The sequence below is a fragment of the Nanorana parkeri genome, unplaced genomic scaffold, assembly GCF_000935625.1.
Source record: "Nanorana parkeri isolate BGI_ZX_2015 unplaced genomic scaffold, ASM93562v1 scaffold217, whole genome shotgun sequence".
In the NCBI taxonomy this organism is placed as follows: domain Eukaryota; kingdom Metazoa; phylum Chordata; class Amphibia; order Anura; family Dicroglossidae; genus Nanorana; species Nanorana parkeri.
The window spans coordinates 41,783-57,658 of record NW_017306485.1 but is presented as its reverse complement, the minus strand read 5'-3'; positions in this window follow the sequence as shown (position 1 = coordinate 57,658).

Below are 15,876 nucleotides of genomic sequence, written 5' to 3'. Positions count from 1 at the left end.
TTCCACCAATTGAATTTTTTTTTCAATATTCAATTTTTATTGAAGCACAAGATTTGAAACACATGAACAGGTAAGTACACTGACGGGGGCAGTCAGCAAGCCATACAGATACATCTAAGACAACTGCTTTACATCTTTAAATTAGGCATAAACTTATATTGACTGGACCTAGGTATTCAAAGAACAAGGAGGAATACCAGGAAGGGCCTGGTAAGAGCAAAACGACAGAGAAAGAGGGAGAGCAAGGAGAAAGACAGAGAGGAGCAGAACAGGGGATAGTGGGGGGGCGAGGTGTAGGAGGCGTGCAAGAGCACTCAGGTACCATGGGATTATAAATATACATAGCATAAGAACAGTAGTTTCACATTCAAGAGCCGGAACCATAGAGGAACCTGCCCCAGCTACCGAGGTCTGGGTGGGCATTATTCAACAAAAATACCAAGAGAGTGAATGGTCAGCATATCATACTTAACTATTGGGGAGTGAGTTTGAAGGCAGTCCATGGAGACCAAATGGTTTCAAAAAGAGTTGTACGATCCTGTCGGGTGAGTGTGAGCTCTTCCATTAAGCATAAATAATCAACTTTGTGCAGCCATACCTTCAAGGAAGGTATGGTAGGGGAGTTCCAGTGTTTCGGGGTGAGGAACTTTGCAGCATTCAATAAATGTGACAGCAGGGATTTCTTGTAGGTTTTAGGTGATGCATCTGACAAGTGTAATAGGCAAGACCAAGGATCATTTGGAGTGGGCTGACCAGTAATAGAGGTGATAAGTTGAGTGATTTGGTGCTAAAAAGGCTTAATCTTCGGACAAAACCACCAGATGTGGCCATGCGTGCCTCTGAGACCGCAGCCCCTCCAGCAGTCTGAAGAATGAGAGGGTTGAATAGAGTGCATGCGATCGTGTGGATGCCACCAATTGAATTTAAAGTATAAGTGCACTTTACAAAAAAGTGCACTTATCCTTTTTGCTCCTCACCACCCCTGACCTAAATAATCCCACCCTCCCCCTCCACAGTTCCATACTTCAAACAGAGATTCAATGGGACCAGTTCCACCATTGAGTACATCCAGCATTGCAATGCTTTCTCTGCTAGCTTCACCTGCACATTACAGCCCCTTCGACTTCTCTGGGTCCATCTGCCAGCCAGGGGATGGGCTTGGCCAGGAGATAAAGACTTGCAGTGCTGGATGTCAATAAACAGCAGTTTTCACAGCAGGTGTGATGCTGATTGGTTACTGACGAGATGTAATTCCATCTCTTAGTAAGAACTTGTTAATACATAAAGACAATTGTGGGGGGGGGGGGGAGGGGGGAATTCATGAAAAATGGAGCAGATAGTTTTCTTATGGCAACCATTCAGCTTCTCTCTTCAGTTCATTCAGTTAAGCTTTGAAAATGAAAGAGAGAAGCTGATTGGTTGGCCAGATTTCGTCTGCTCCAGTTTTTATGAATTCCCCCCATTTTGTATTGTATCATGCAGTCATACTGTATTCATGTCAGCATGTCAACTGTGCAGTGTTTTGATAGATGACTTATATAATTTATTAGATTTATGGTAAACATTTATTACATGGTCATATCTTTCAGATACGTATCTTATTAAAATAGGGCTTATTTCTACAGAAGTAAACGTTTTAATGGGTACATTTTCAGCTTCCAACCCTAAATCTTCTGATAGCTGTCAGCAGTACTAGGAATCAAAGTAGAAATATTACATGTGCTCACAGGCCTACTGTTTCCTATTATATTGTGCAAGACACAAGGACATTATTTAAGCATGGTCATTTTATCTGAACAAAAAAGGTTTGTTCAAACAAAGAGTAATGTGAGAGAATGTTAAGAAAGGCTCTAATTTTATAAGCATAACATATGGAATGTAAACAGATTTTTAAGTATCTGTTGAATATAGTCATTATCACTGTGCTATTATTTTCAAAATGTAGGTCTTTTATATGTCTACATAAATTGAAATATAAATAAAGCAAACATTAAGAAAATTGGACATCAAATGATAAAATTGAATTTTTAAAATTGAATGAAATAAGATTAAAATTCCCAGTTTGGTAAATTTTTTTGCCGTTTACATTGCATTTGCGCACAACTTGACATCTTTTTGGTCACTCTAAGTAGTCTTTGGTTAAAAGGTGGGACAGCCAAGGTACCATATAAAAGGCCTATATGCCAGAACCTATTGAGGAACTGGCTGTCATTGGCTTGAAGCAGGCCAATATATATATATATCCCTTTTCAAAAAAAGCAGATACCAAACATGAAAGCCTTTGCAGAAAAACTACAGAAATTATCTTGTGCAACTTTAGGTGAGGTACATGTAATGTTAAAGAGAAACTCAAGGATTATCAAATGTTAAGCCTTGCAGTGGGGCTACCCCACGCTGCAAGGATTAACTGCTTGTTTTGGTCTATGATTGCAAATAAAGAAAATATACTTACCTAAACCTTGATTCACACCTGGCTGCTAGTCTGGTCCCCACAGCCTCTTCTCCCCCTGGCTCCGGCAGTCTAAAGACCCTTGACATCATCACATGAAGACACCAAGGGACATTCCACAGCGAAGGAGGAGAGAGTGAGCACTGAATGTTGCAGGATCAGGAATCAGGTGAGTACAGTATATCTTTTTTATTCCGTTACCTAGAACAAAATGAGCAGTGATCCCTTGCAGTGCAGGGTTAGCCCCACTGCAAGGGTTAAATTTTTAAAATCCTGGAGTTCCTCTTTTAAGTTCCACTTATCTCAGTGGCAACCTTGCATAGATTTGTTTGGTAACATTTAGGATCTCTGGAGTGTTCAGCTCTTGACAGCATGCATCCATTCCCATGCTCATTTGAATTGAATTGAGAAAGTCAGCTTGACAGAAATTTCTAAGGATTCCTCATCTGCCAAACAATTGACAGAGCACAAGAAACTGGAAACATTCAGGCATATACTTAACTGCAGTGACAGATGATTTTGCAGCATCATAACTGGTGAAGGATGACACAGAGCCGATCTGGATCATCCACAATGCAACTTAGGCAAGATTTTAAGGTATGGTGGATGTCCAGGGGGCCCAGTTAGAACATTTACTCTCTTGCAGTAAACCAGGGGGATCGTACAGCTGGTTAAATCTGTACACCTGCACCACGATGGACTTGTTGGCCATTGGTGTCTGATGGAGCAGGCAATGCCAGCACAGAGAATGTGCCTATTGCATATTTAGTTTCATTCGAAAGGGACATATGCTGCTATCTTGCTTAGGACTCCTAAATCCAATTCTGCTACAGACATAAGTGTTGCATCCAAAAATACTAGGGATGCACCGATGCTGTTTTTTTTGCTATCGAGTACAAGTACCGATATTTTGCTTTTGGTACTTGTCGATACCAAGTATCGATACCGGTGCTTCCGCTGGTATGGAGCCGGCTTCCTAGGCAATCAGGAAGCCAGGCAGTGGGTAATGATATGCCATCCGACTTCCTGATTGCCCGGAAAGCTGGCTCTATGTTGTTTGGCTGGCTCGATTTTGATTGGCCGTGAAACCAGGTTCCCAGCCAATCAGCATCAAGGTGGTTTCCCAGGCAATCAGGAAGCTTGGCGGCGAGTAATGACCCACCGGTTTCCCAGCCAATCTACATCGAGTTGGCTGTTCGGCCGGCTCCATGCTGATTGGCTGGGAAGCCGGCTTTGAAACCCAATCAGCATGGAGACGGCTTCCCGGCCAATCAGGAAGCCAGGAGATGGGTCATTACTCACCAGCCGACTTTCTGATTGCCTAGGAAGCCCATATGGCACTGCCGGTCAGAGGAAATCCTTCTCTGACCAGAAGTTCCGGTATCGGGGAAGGTACTGGAGCATTTGGGCGAGTACGAGTCCTCACCAAAAAACTTGTTTTTTTGGCACCAATACCGATACTAGTAGCATCCCTTAAAAATACCTTGACACAAGCCATAAAGCGAATAGTGCTCAGGCAGCCACTAAGTGTATATCTATACCTATACCATCTATACCTGCTCTAACATATCTATCTACAAGGTGGAATTCATAGGTGTATGCATGAGCTGTAAACCATAATCATCACAATTATGATAAATCACGGCTTGAACTATCTTGCTTTGCATGTAATGAGTCTATCTCATATATTAGTTTCACCTTTTAAGTTGCATTAGTGAAATAAATACTAATACTAAACACTGGCACAAGCAATATCAATACAAAACAGGTAACGACAGTTTGAGCTATAAATTGGGATCTCTATGGAAAGCAACAATCAGTATGGCCTATATGTTGTATTCAAGGCCCTAACTAAGTCACTGGCCGGTAGAAAACAAATATAAAGTCTGCCAGTGGTGGGACCCTTAACTCTTGCTTTCACTCTCAAGAGAGTATTTCACTCTCAAGAGTATTTGTAATAAACAGTAATGGAGTGGATGAGCAGTCTCCCTAAACTAACTTTCAGTCAAATATCCACAAAGGCAACACGATGGAACTGTATAAGGGTGGCCAGAGGCATTGCACCACCACTGTTGGATAAGTGCTCTCTGGTCAGCAGTCAGTCCACATGTCCTCTTGGCCATGCGAAAGGGCTCACCACACTAAGGGGCTCCCCTCTCAAACCTGTTCTTTCTCCCTTTATGGGGGCCTCAGAACAAGGACCAGGCAGGGCCTCTGGTGTTCTATAAAAAAGTCAACCCTGGTTCTTTATACAACACAGTCTCTACATGCTATCTACACTCTCCCACATGCACAGTCCCTGCTTACCATGCAGCAAAGTCTGCATTCTCTGAACTCCCTCATGGCTCTCTCCTCTCCCCAGCAAAAGCTTTCCTTTCTTGTGCCAGTTGACAAGGCTAAAAAGTCTGGCCTCAGAAAGACAGCCAATGAAGTTCTGTCTCCGTTCTCCAATAAAGTGGCCACCTCCCCTCCTATACTGAGAGACCAAAGAGAGCACTCACCTGCTACTACAGTGTTGCTCCCTTGCTAAGCTGACCAGCAAAGTGTTAAATGTGTTATAGACAATATTTCTGTATGTAGTAATTATTCTATAAATGATCATATATCATTATATAATTATGAACGTTATCTAAATTCTTTGTAATCTAATAATTCTAAAAATAAATATTTATGGTATCATTTAATAATCCATTATCTTTTTAGACTGGATAGGAGTAGTGGGGCCGAGACCAGCTGATTAGGTGCAGCTAGGTGTCACTAAGAATTCCCATACCCCTCTATATCGTTTTCCCTGAAAAAGACATCTAGAAACTTTTTGAATGTGTCTATACTCCCAGTGAATACCACTATCTAGGGTAGAGAGCTCCACAACTTTACTGCTCTAACAGTAAATATTTCACTACTAAGTTTGAGCTTAAATCTCTTTTCGTCCACTCTCAGGTTGTGGTCTTTTGTCTTCTTTAGGGACCTTAGAGTATTCAGTTTATTACTAATTCTACCGTCACCATTTAACAATTTGTATATTATAATCATATCCCCTCTTAGACACCTTTTCTCCAGAGTGAATAAGTGCAATTTTTGTAATCTTTCCTCATTTATTTTATTACAGGTATTTATATAGCGCTGACAATTTACGCAGAGCTTTACATAGCCGAATAGTCATGTCAGCCCCTGCCCTCAAGGAGCTTACAATCTAAGGTCCCTATCTCACATGCATACAGGTGAAACTCGAATAATTAGAATATCGTGTAAAAGTAATTGCAGTAAGTGCTGCAAAAGGGGCCCAATCCAAGTACTGAGTACATATGCATGCTTGTACTTTTCAGAGGTCCGATATTGTTATATGTACAATCCTTGTTTTATTGATTGCATGTAATAATCTACTTTTTTGAGGTTGTGGATTTGGGGTTCTTGGGGATTTCATGAGCTGTAAGCCATAATCATCACAATTATGACAAATCACGACTTGAATTATCTTGCTTTGCATGTAATGAGTCTATCTCATATATTAGTTTCACCTTTTAAGTTGCATTAGTGAAATAAATGAACTTTGCACGATATTCTAATTATTCGAGTTTCACCTGTATATGCAGATGATTATATTATCTCAAGGGTTGCTGCCAGTTCCTATCCCAAGCCTCAGTTTACTGAAGAAAAGCTCAAAGGCAAATATTTGGGGAGTGTGGCAGAGGTAGAACTTAGTAGTAGCAGTAGGAGCACTCATATTACTATTGATCCCTGTGACTCAGTTGAAGAAATTTCCCATCACTCCCTGTCCTGGTGACCAAATAATAAATCCTTGTACCCAGTGGTGACACATACAGCAATTAAAACCTGACAGAGATTCTAACTCTTCCCCACTCTCTCCAAGCTAGAGGCTTTCCTTGACTTCTGGTGCCACCAAGTGATAAAGTTAGAGGAAAGCTTTCCAGTTGGGAAACAGACAGCTATGAAAATCCTGCATAGATTATAAATCTCTCCCCTTCTGTCCAAAACTAAAAAAACTGTAGCTGGGCTTCAATTCATTATGAAAAATTGAAGTTTGTTGTTTTTTTGTTGCAGAACTTGGTAAAAACAGTCCTAGTGTCATGAAATATTTATTAAAATAAAGTAAAAGTTACATCATCCAAAATGGATCAGCTTGTTGAAATCAAAATGCTCTCACATCAATGTCAAAAATGTTATTTAAAAATAGTTGTAGGTGTGAGCTTTATATAAAGAAAAACATCAATCACTGAGAAGTAAACATGTCATTGCTCTTGGTTCACTTTGGTTCTAGATGGGAATTCACCATTAAACTAATGCATAGACATAACTACTTGTTGTCATGGGTACTAAAATCACCCTTCACTGGAGTAAAAGAACCATATAAAGCTGCCAGAGTTATAAATTGAGTTCAGCAAATTGAAAGTGTTTGTGAATTGTGTAAAGTGATGATGAAGAGCCTTTAAAAAACCACAATGAATAGATTTCAGCAAAGTATAAAACAGTAGCCAGCAAATCCATGTATAGAAGACATGGATTAAAAGTGTTCACAAAATGTCCAAATTATCTCCCCTCTGGTGGCCTAGAGCTTGCCTCCTACTTTATGAGTCAACAAGAAACAGATAAGATAGATGGATACATTGGAATAAAAAAAGTCCTTATTCTTCTAATCAAAAGAAAGCATACACTAATTAGGGTCATGTAAAGCATTAGAGGATATAAAAAAGCATTTAAATCAAATATGCTAAAATAATGATTTAGGTTTTTTTAAACAACTTTACACTGAACAAATGTTGAACTTCATAAAACTAAAGGTAAAAGTTAGAAAAACAGATTGAATATCTTTAAAATCACATGTATTATGAGACTGATTTTGTGTGAGAGGGGGAGTGCTAATAAACCATCTGAATTGGCTATAATTGGCTAGAGATATGCTGACAAAAGTGGTAATGACATGCATCACTCTGTGTCTTGGCAGGGTGAGATTTGTCAGAAAGGTGTGCCTTTAAAGGGTCATTGTTTCAAATGTATAAATTTGAAGCCAAGATGTGGCATGTAATTATTAGCTAAACACCCACTGGGGTAAACAGAGAGTTTATTTATTGCAAAATTACCTCCAACAATACAGTCCCACATTATCGGATACCACATGCCAGTATTACAAGCAGTCAGCAGGTTTAACAGTTCCAATGTTTCCATGCAACCATGTACTATGTCAAAATTTCCACATGGTCCACACTTACAGTTCAGCATTTCTCCAATTCCCGCTGGACATAAATAAGTCTCAACAACCCAGGTTTTTTTTGTTATCCATGAAGCCCCAGTGTACTCAGGTCCCGTACACTAGCTATATTACCATCAGTCATAGCAGCAAAGACTCTTTCACTGGTCTCTTTTAATCTTTAGGGCAGCTAGTTGCTCCTTCTTGGGGTTCTGGCCATTTAATTATTGCAGCAGATTTTCTTTCCACTGTTCACAGCAGCAGAATTCCTCTGTCCAGAAAACAGGTGGACTCCTCCTCTCTCCTCTAGGGCACCTCATATATGTATATTGGCTTGAGACTGTCCCTCCCTTCATGAATAATAAACCTTACAGAGGCTTTCTTTTGGGAGACTTCCCTGCTGGGACCAGCATCCTTCTCTCCAGCACACATGTGGCCTGCCTCCCCACTTCATGAATAATAAAGTTCCACGAATCTTCCCTTCTGGAAACTTCGCAGCTGGAATGTTCCATTAGAATCTTCCTTTCTCTTCTCAAAGGACAGAAAAGATCCTGCTCGGTTATAGAATTGTATTTCAATTAGTGATGAGCCTCAGTTTTGGGTCAAACATCAGTTTAATCTCAACCCAAGTCATTCGCAATTTGGAAAAAGTATGAATTAATGTGGCTGTGGATCTCTATATGTCATAGACTTACCCGCGCCAGAGCTGCGTGCCCGCGGCGCGCCGTCTCGTGCGCAACGTCACCCCCGACTCCTCCCACTGGCCTCAGCGCTCCCTCAAGAGCACAGGTGACTCACTCAATCGGTGTTCTATCAATGGGGAACGTCGCACGAGTGACTCCGTGTGATACTCACCTTGCCGCCGCCACTGCTGCATCAACTGCCTACTCGAACCTATACCCAGTCCCTGCATCCGTACCTGCTACTGAGACTGCCCTCTAACACAATTTGATATCTTCTGCCCCCATGTGCTCCAAGATGGAGACTCTCATAGTTTAGAGTTAGGACCGCACTATAAGAGGTGCCTTGGCGCGGCAGTGCGGCTTACACATCCTTTGCAGAAGACGTGTATCCAAACCTCTGTCATTGTCCTTAGTGGTGAGACAAGTTGTTTTACATGCTGGTTTGTGAGTGTGCCATGATGCCTTTCTACTGTACCACTGTTCAAAGCCCATTTCGTGTGCACCTTACTGTATAACTGGTAACAAATTGTTGAGTGCGTTTGTCGTTTGTTTTGCTTTGCCCTCTAACACAAACGCAATACCTAGTGCTACCCAGTACCACAACTGCAAGTATTAGGGGATCTCTCCCCGGCTATTAGTGCCTATTGCAACAAGGTACCATACTTGCATAGTTGATGAACTGCATATCAGATCCATTGCTTATTGATAAACTGCATATCAGAACCATTGCTTATTGATAAACTGCATATAAGAACCATTGCTTAGTTAACGAACTGCATATCAGAACCATTGCTTAGTTGATTAACTGCATATCAGAACCATTGCTTATTGATGAACTGCATATCAGAACCATTGCTTAGTTAACAAACTGCATATCAGAACCATTGCTTAGTTGATTAACTGCATATCAGAACCATTGCTTATTGATGAACTGCATATCAGAACCATTGCTTAATTGATGAACTGCATATCAGAACCATTGCTTATTGATGAATTGCATATCACAACCATTGATTAGTTGAAGAACTGCATATCAGAAACGTTGCTTCTGTAGGATTGTGCTATAATTACTGGTAGTTGCTATACGCTTGCTGGGACCAAGAACAACTAGTCTCCCATAGTAGACCCAATTGGGAAACTACAAATCCCCTCTTCCTCCACATTCCTTCTCAATTGAGTAGTATAAGTATCCCCCACGGCCACTAGTCTCACAGGCCAGTATACACCTTGTCACATCTAGGAGGGGGTACATGATGTGTAATGGTTCCCCCTCACACTGAGTGTATTGGGGTTCCGCACGACTGACCCAACCCCTTACTCCTTGGGTGATTGACTTCGCAGCTGCGATCCAGGAAAACCTTGCCTGCTGGATTGTGACACTATAGCAACCAATTCCCAATAATGTACTTCCTGGCCTCTGACTTTGGCTTAGACGGGCTAATAAGAGGGTGTTTTCATATGTTCTAGCCTCTCCCTATAAATGTCAGGGTTCTCATCATCAGTTTGTTAGTGTGTTTTAGAGGGACCTGGAGTATATAAGGAGAGTTGGCAAAGTGTGTTTAACCCATTCACTAAAGGGTTAAAATAAATTGTAAATGAAAAGACTAGACTTTTGAAAAAATCCTTTATTTAAAAAACAAACAAAAGACAAGTCTTTTATTGTAACCCCCCCCCCCCCCCCTCAATTGGATCCACCGACATAATCCAAGGTCAATCACAACGTCCAGCGTTGTCCACGATGGCGACGACTTGACGAAATGAAAAATAAAGCAATACAAATTAAATAGAAATAATTTTTCAAAAAACAACAACTGCCATCCCGTCCGCTTGCGACAAACTCCCTCCCGCCACAGAATGGCATTTTGACAGATGCCGGCAACATATAAACAATTGGGCGGAGCTAGTGATGACAGCTAGTGCCACCTAACTGGTTACAAATGCAAAATATGTGATGTGAGGATATGTTGTCTTGTGCGATTTAAAATGTTCTGTAACACGACATACAGTTTAAAAGCATCTCCCAAGCATGTAAAGGACAGGTGTTTTGCCAATGTGACCCACGAAAGTTTCATAAATTGAGGACCCTCTCCCTTCTGTACAATATTTTGAATTTTTTTTTTTTTGCATTAATACATGTTTCCCATGCCAATGCCTCCCTGTGCTGTTTGTTTGACAATCCCTTGCCTTCAAACCTTGAAAATGTCCAGAACTGATTAGAAAGTTTCACTCACTATAGACTTCAATGGGGTTTGGATTACATTTCTCAATTTTTGAACTCTATGAAGGGTTCAACAAATGGCCTGTGAAACAAACCCTGACTGATATATTCATCCCTGGTTACAATTAACCCTAACACTATAGGATATTTAAAGAGAGGTAATTGCAGAAAGCACTTTTAATAGAGTGACAACACTATCCAGCTTCCAATATTGCAGGTGCATTTTCACCCTCCTTTTGTGCACTACAGGCAGATGTGCTGTCATCCAATCTTTTGCTGTCAATGCACCCTGAGGGTTGATTCATACCTGCTCTGACCATTTAGAAGCGAAGACTGGGACTTCCCCTGATTGCCATTTTTGGTGGCTTGTTAAAGTTAGAGGAAAAACAGCGGATCTACTGGTAAAAAGCAAATACAATTGTTACAGAGAGAACTCAGTGTTAATACTAGTTGCAGACTGTATCATATATGTTTTTAAGGCTGTTTTAAGACTCACTGAAAGAGAAAGAGGAGGAGGGAGAGAAATAAATCTCTACTCAAACTCAAACCAAAAAAAAGCAGCTGCATAGATCAATTTATAACTATCAAAGGAAAGGTCCACAGGGGCAGGTCAGTACAAATGCAAAAATACCCCACACTACATCCAGCTAGGCATGAAAGGAGAATTATGAGGTGAGTGATTTTCACTCAGCCTCATAATCTGAGCCGACCTGTGACAATGAAACTGTCACAGGTCGGCTCAGTAGATCGAGAATTGAGCGAACACATGCTGGCACTCGCTCACTTCTCGATCCTGTGCCGGCAGAGAGCCATGACAGGGGAGGGACTGGATTCCCCCCTCCCCTGTCTGATCCTCCAGCGCTGACTGACGGGGGAGGGGGCGGGTACAGATGGCTCTTCCTCTAGATAGGCAGAGCCAGCTGTCACTCACGCAGCTGGGTGAATCCAGACATAATTGTCGGGATCAGTTCCGGCTGCGGAGTCTCAGTATACTGAGCTTTGGGTGGTGGGAGGACGCTAGTTTGTGTCCTCTCATTACCCTTAGGATAACTATGGGGAAAAGCCCTAACCCCATAGTTCTCCTTTAACAGTATCTGCAAACCTGATAAATTCACTGACATGTCCAGCAAGTTAGAGACATCTCTTTTCCCAGCAATCAATCTGGCTAGTCAGCTATTGAGCTCTGTAAACTGCAAGATTGTTTTGGCAGGAGGTGAGGAGAAACTGGATATATTTGAAAAGGGACCTAAAGCTCTTTTTGCTAGCATAAAACAAGGATAATATGCAATATTTTATATTTAAAGCAGAACCAATGTCTGCTGCACTAACTGCTCCTAAGCAATGCAATGTGCCCTGGCTCCCTCATCATTGCTAACATCCTCTTCTGGTCTTCTTCTGTTTTTGGCATCTTTGACCATGTTGATTGGCCAGCCTAGGATGATGTAACTTCCATGCATATAGACGCACAAGAGGCAATTTGTGCCATTGCCCAAGGCAAAGTGGGATTGTACACTGAGCTGCGCAGGCAGATAAGAATAAGTTATTGCAGAAAAAACAGAGTTCTTTCTATAATAAAAGCCTCCCTGCTAGCAACTGTTTTGTACACTAACTTTTCACTTTAATTAATTTAAAGAAGAGCTGCGGGCATAATTATTCCTAACCCTTGCACTGCAACGGTTAAATGCTTGTTTTTCTCTAGGGGCAAAAAATAAAAAATGCTATAGTCACCTGAACCTTGGAGCTGACCGGCTGCCACCTGTCTCCTCCGCTCCAGCGATGGAATGTTACTTGGCATCCTCACATCCTATACAATGTATTGTGACTCACAGGACCTTAGACTGCTGGAGTGGAGGGGGAGCATGGTGGCAAAGACTGGTCTATGAGGTTTGGGTGAGTATAACTTTTTTATCTTCGTTCCTAGATGAAAATGAGCACTTAACCCTTGCAGTGCTTTAAAAATAAAAAATAAATGTCTTTATTTTTTTTTATTTTAGTCATGCCTTCAGATAATAAAGACACATATATATAAAACCACTAAACAGTCCACAAGGATTTGTTCAGCCAATAGTAAGATTTGTGTGTTTCTAACTCCTTGCACAGAGAGAAGTGATACATGCACCCTGAGGATATAAAGCTGAATGTGAAAAAAATCCATCAGTACACCTAACAGGAAAAGGGAAGTGACCATCTCTATATTATACTGGATATGCAGTCCTTGTTAGATATATTATTTATTCAATATTCACTGAACACGTATCTGAATAATTTCCACTGGCTAACTGGCATCAACTGGCATCTTACAAATGATAAACAATTTAGTCAGCCACATATTGTCAGTGTGCATTATATTTGGCTGAGTAAAATTAATTTATGGCCATGAAAAGCAGTCTAGATGTATTCATAGTTTTCCATAAAAATAGAGATGTATTAATAATATAATTTATGGCTTAGGATTTGTTGGCTTTGATGTATGTTCGAAAAGAAAAGAGACTTGCATTTGTGTTCCACTGCATGATCTTACCAGAGCCAAACCTGAGTGCACTTTGCAGGGATAACATGCATATACAGTAGCACAGTTCTTCTCTTGAAGCTTGACAGCTTATGCCACTTTTTGATAAGTTTTTCAGCTAAGTTTACAACATATAAAATGTATATTTTTTCTGTAAATACTTATACAGTCTGCATTTATGGATCTATTGCAACTTTTACCATTTTTATACTTTTATACTTGATCTATGGCTCCTTCATGTGCCCAGAGAAAAAAAAAACTATGTGTTCTATCCTATATAATTATTTGTGACTAATCCTAAATAAAAATACTGTTTTCTGTAGGGATGTTAAGAAGCAGCACCTCCACTAACAAAGCTATAAAACTAGCATGCAGTAATCCAACTTGGATGGTGATGGGGGCACTAAGCTCTTGGGGACACAACCTAGAAACTGGTATGGAGGAGTTGACACAATTATTTCAGCACAGCATTGGTACCTTGCTGCAGGAAGATGTGCAACACAACGTTTTAGTACCTAAAAGGCCACCCCGGCCCTCTACCAGCAACCATGTGAAGCAGATGCTTCAGAAGGCAGAAGAGGAGTATTAGGAGGAGGGTTGGGGAGCTGTCAGGAGTAAATGAGGCAGGCTTCCAGAGGTATGTTTCCCCTTACAAACTGCAGGAGATGTATGTGGGTATGATGAGATCACCGAGGCTATAGTCTCTGAAAAAATACCCTCTAATTTTTTCAGTATAAACCATGCCTTGTGTCTCCCTCTTACAATGCAGCCTAATAAGTTGCTTACATAGATTCAATAATACATTCAAATTTTTATTTCTTGATAAAATCGTCCTCGTCTGTTCTTCTAAAACTGCAGCCTAACAAAGCTGCTTACATACCATGCATCAACTGTACAACATTTCTGGCTATTTTCTAGGAAATAATACAAATTTTATTTTATGATTTAAACCCACCTTATCCCTCCTTCTGAAGTTGCAGATGTAATGTTCACCAGTTTGCATCCTGTTCAACGAACATGTTAAGCCTCATACACAGTTTGACCTATAGCACCTACCTTTTCCTTAAGGATAGTATGTCTACTGGTATTTGGATGCCAGAGGACTTAAGGCGCAATGCTATATTTGCAGTATGTGGAGGCTTCCCAGCAACCCTCAGAGAGAGAGAGAGAAAAAGTTTATGTACCGCAAAAAAAATGGCTAAGTCCAATGTAGGTGCATTGTGCAGGAGTGACCAGAGTTTGTGACAGGATGGACACTACACTTTTGTGGGTCTGGGAAGGCAACAAATAATGAAAGAGGGAAATAGCCAAGCTAGAGTTCAGAGCAGGTGGAAATCAGAAGACAAGTTATATGCAGGCAAGAGGTTTGGGCAGGCAGCAGTCAGATAAGTGGGCTTATCCAGGCAATAAGTCAGGGCTGGCTACAGACAGGAAACAATGAAATGCAAGGTACAGTTACAGAGACAGAAAGCTAAATGCTATCACAAGCCAAGAGCCCTGGTTTGTGATGTTTAAATAGAGCACCATTGCTGCAGACAATCAGAGTGGAGAAGCATTGCAAACAAACTGGGAATTGTGTGGCCACCAGGTTAAAAAGTGAGGAGGAGGCTAGACAGAGGGAGCCAACTTGCTTTCCATCAATGAGCAATGAGAAAGCTGTCAGAGTGAGGCCTGTTACCCAGCAAAAGCCAATGCTCGGGCTGCACCACAACTGTGGGGAGAGCGAGATGCAGAGCAGGAGTGTCTCTCATACGCCTAACTGGATCCTTATAAAGAAGGTTACATACTGTCCAGCCACTGTACAATATTTCTATTTATTGTTAAAGTATACATTCTAATTTTCAATTTCAAAGCCTAAACAAGCTGCTTATATACTCTCTGGGAACTGTACTATATCTGTGGCTATTGTCTCTGACAGGATACAAACTGCCTCATCTCTGAATTGTGGGGTTGTGATTTTGATGTGTTTTTGTGCATTTTATTTTGCCATTTTATTAAAAAAAATTGCCACTGACCAATAGGTATGAATTTGAGGGATTTAGCTTTATTTTTGTGAGAGTACATTTTACTAGAAATTTTAGATTTGTTGTAGCTGCTTCTTCCACTATTCAAAAAAACAACCTACCTTCTTTCAAGTTGAAATGAATTAGATTGGGGTGCTGCTGTTGTTTTTAAGCCAAGCAATATAGTAAAAGTAAAAAGAAAAAAAATTACACATGCAAAATATGTAGGCATAAAAGACCCCCCCAAGCATGTAAACAAAAGGAATATTGTTTTTTCCCATGAAGCCACATAACTGGAAGCCACATAACTGCATTGGTACATGTCTTCTATGTTCTATATGTGTCTTCCAGTTGCCTAGTTCTCCATGCCCTTTGTTGGACACTTGACAATTAGCTTTGAAAATGGCCAGGATTGATTTTCAAGATTCATCCCCCCCCCCAGACTTCAATGGGTTTGAATTAAAGTTTGCAATTTTTGGACTTTATGATAGATTCAATGAACACCCCACAAACCTAATCCAAACATATTTGCTTATCCTAGTTGGAAGTTTGGAAGAATGCATTTTGGTGTCTGATAGTGTCATAACAGTCCAATACTTTTTCAGGCCCCTTGAGGGAGAAGTGCCACACAAAGATCTCAGAGCCATTCCCTGTAGATTTTTCCTGCGTGTGCAAGGCCGCTTAATTAAACACACCCAGGGGAACATGTATTTGACAACCTGGTCTCACATGAAGTAGGTTTAATGACACTAGGCTTTTTTCAGGTAGGGAGCAGAGCAGCACTGGATCAAAAAGCTGTTATTCTGTG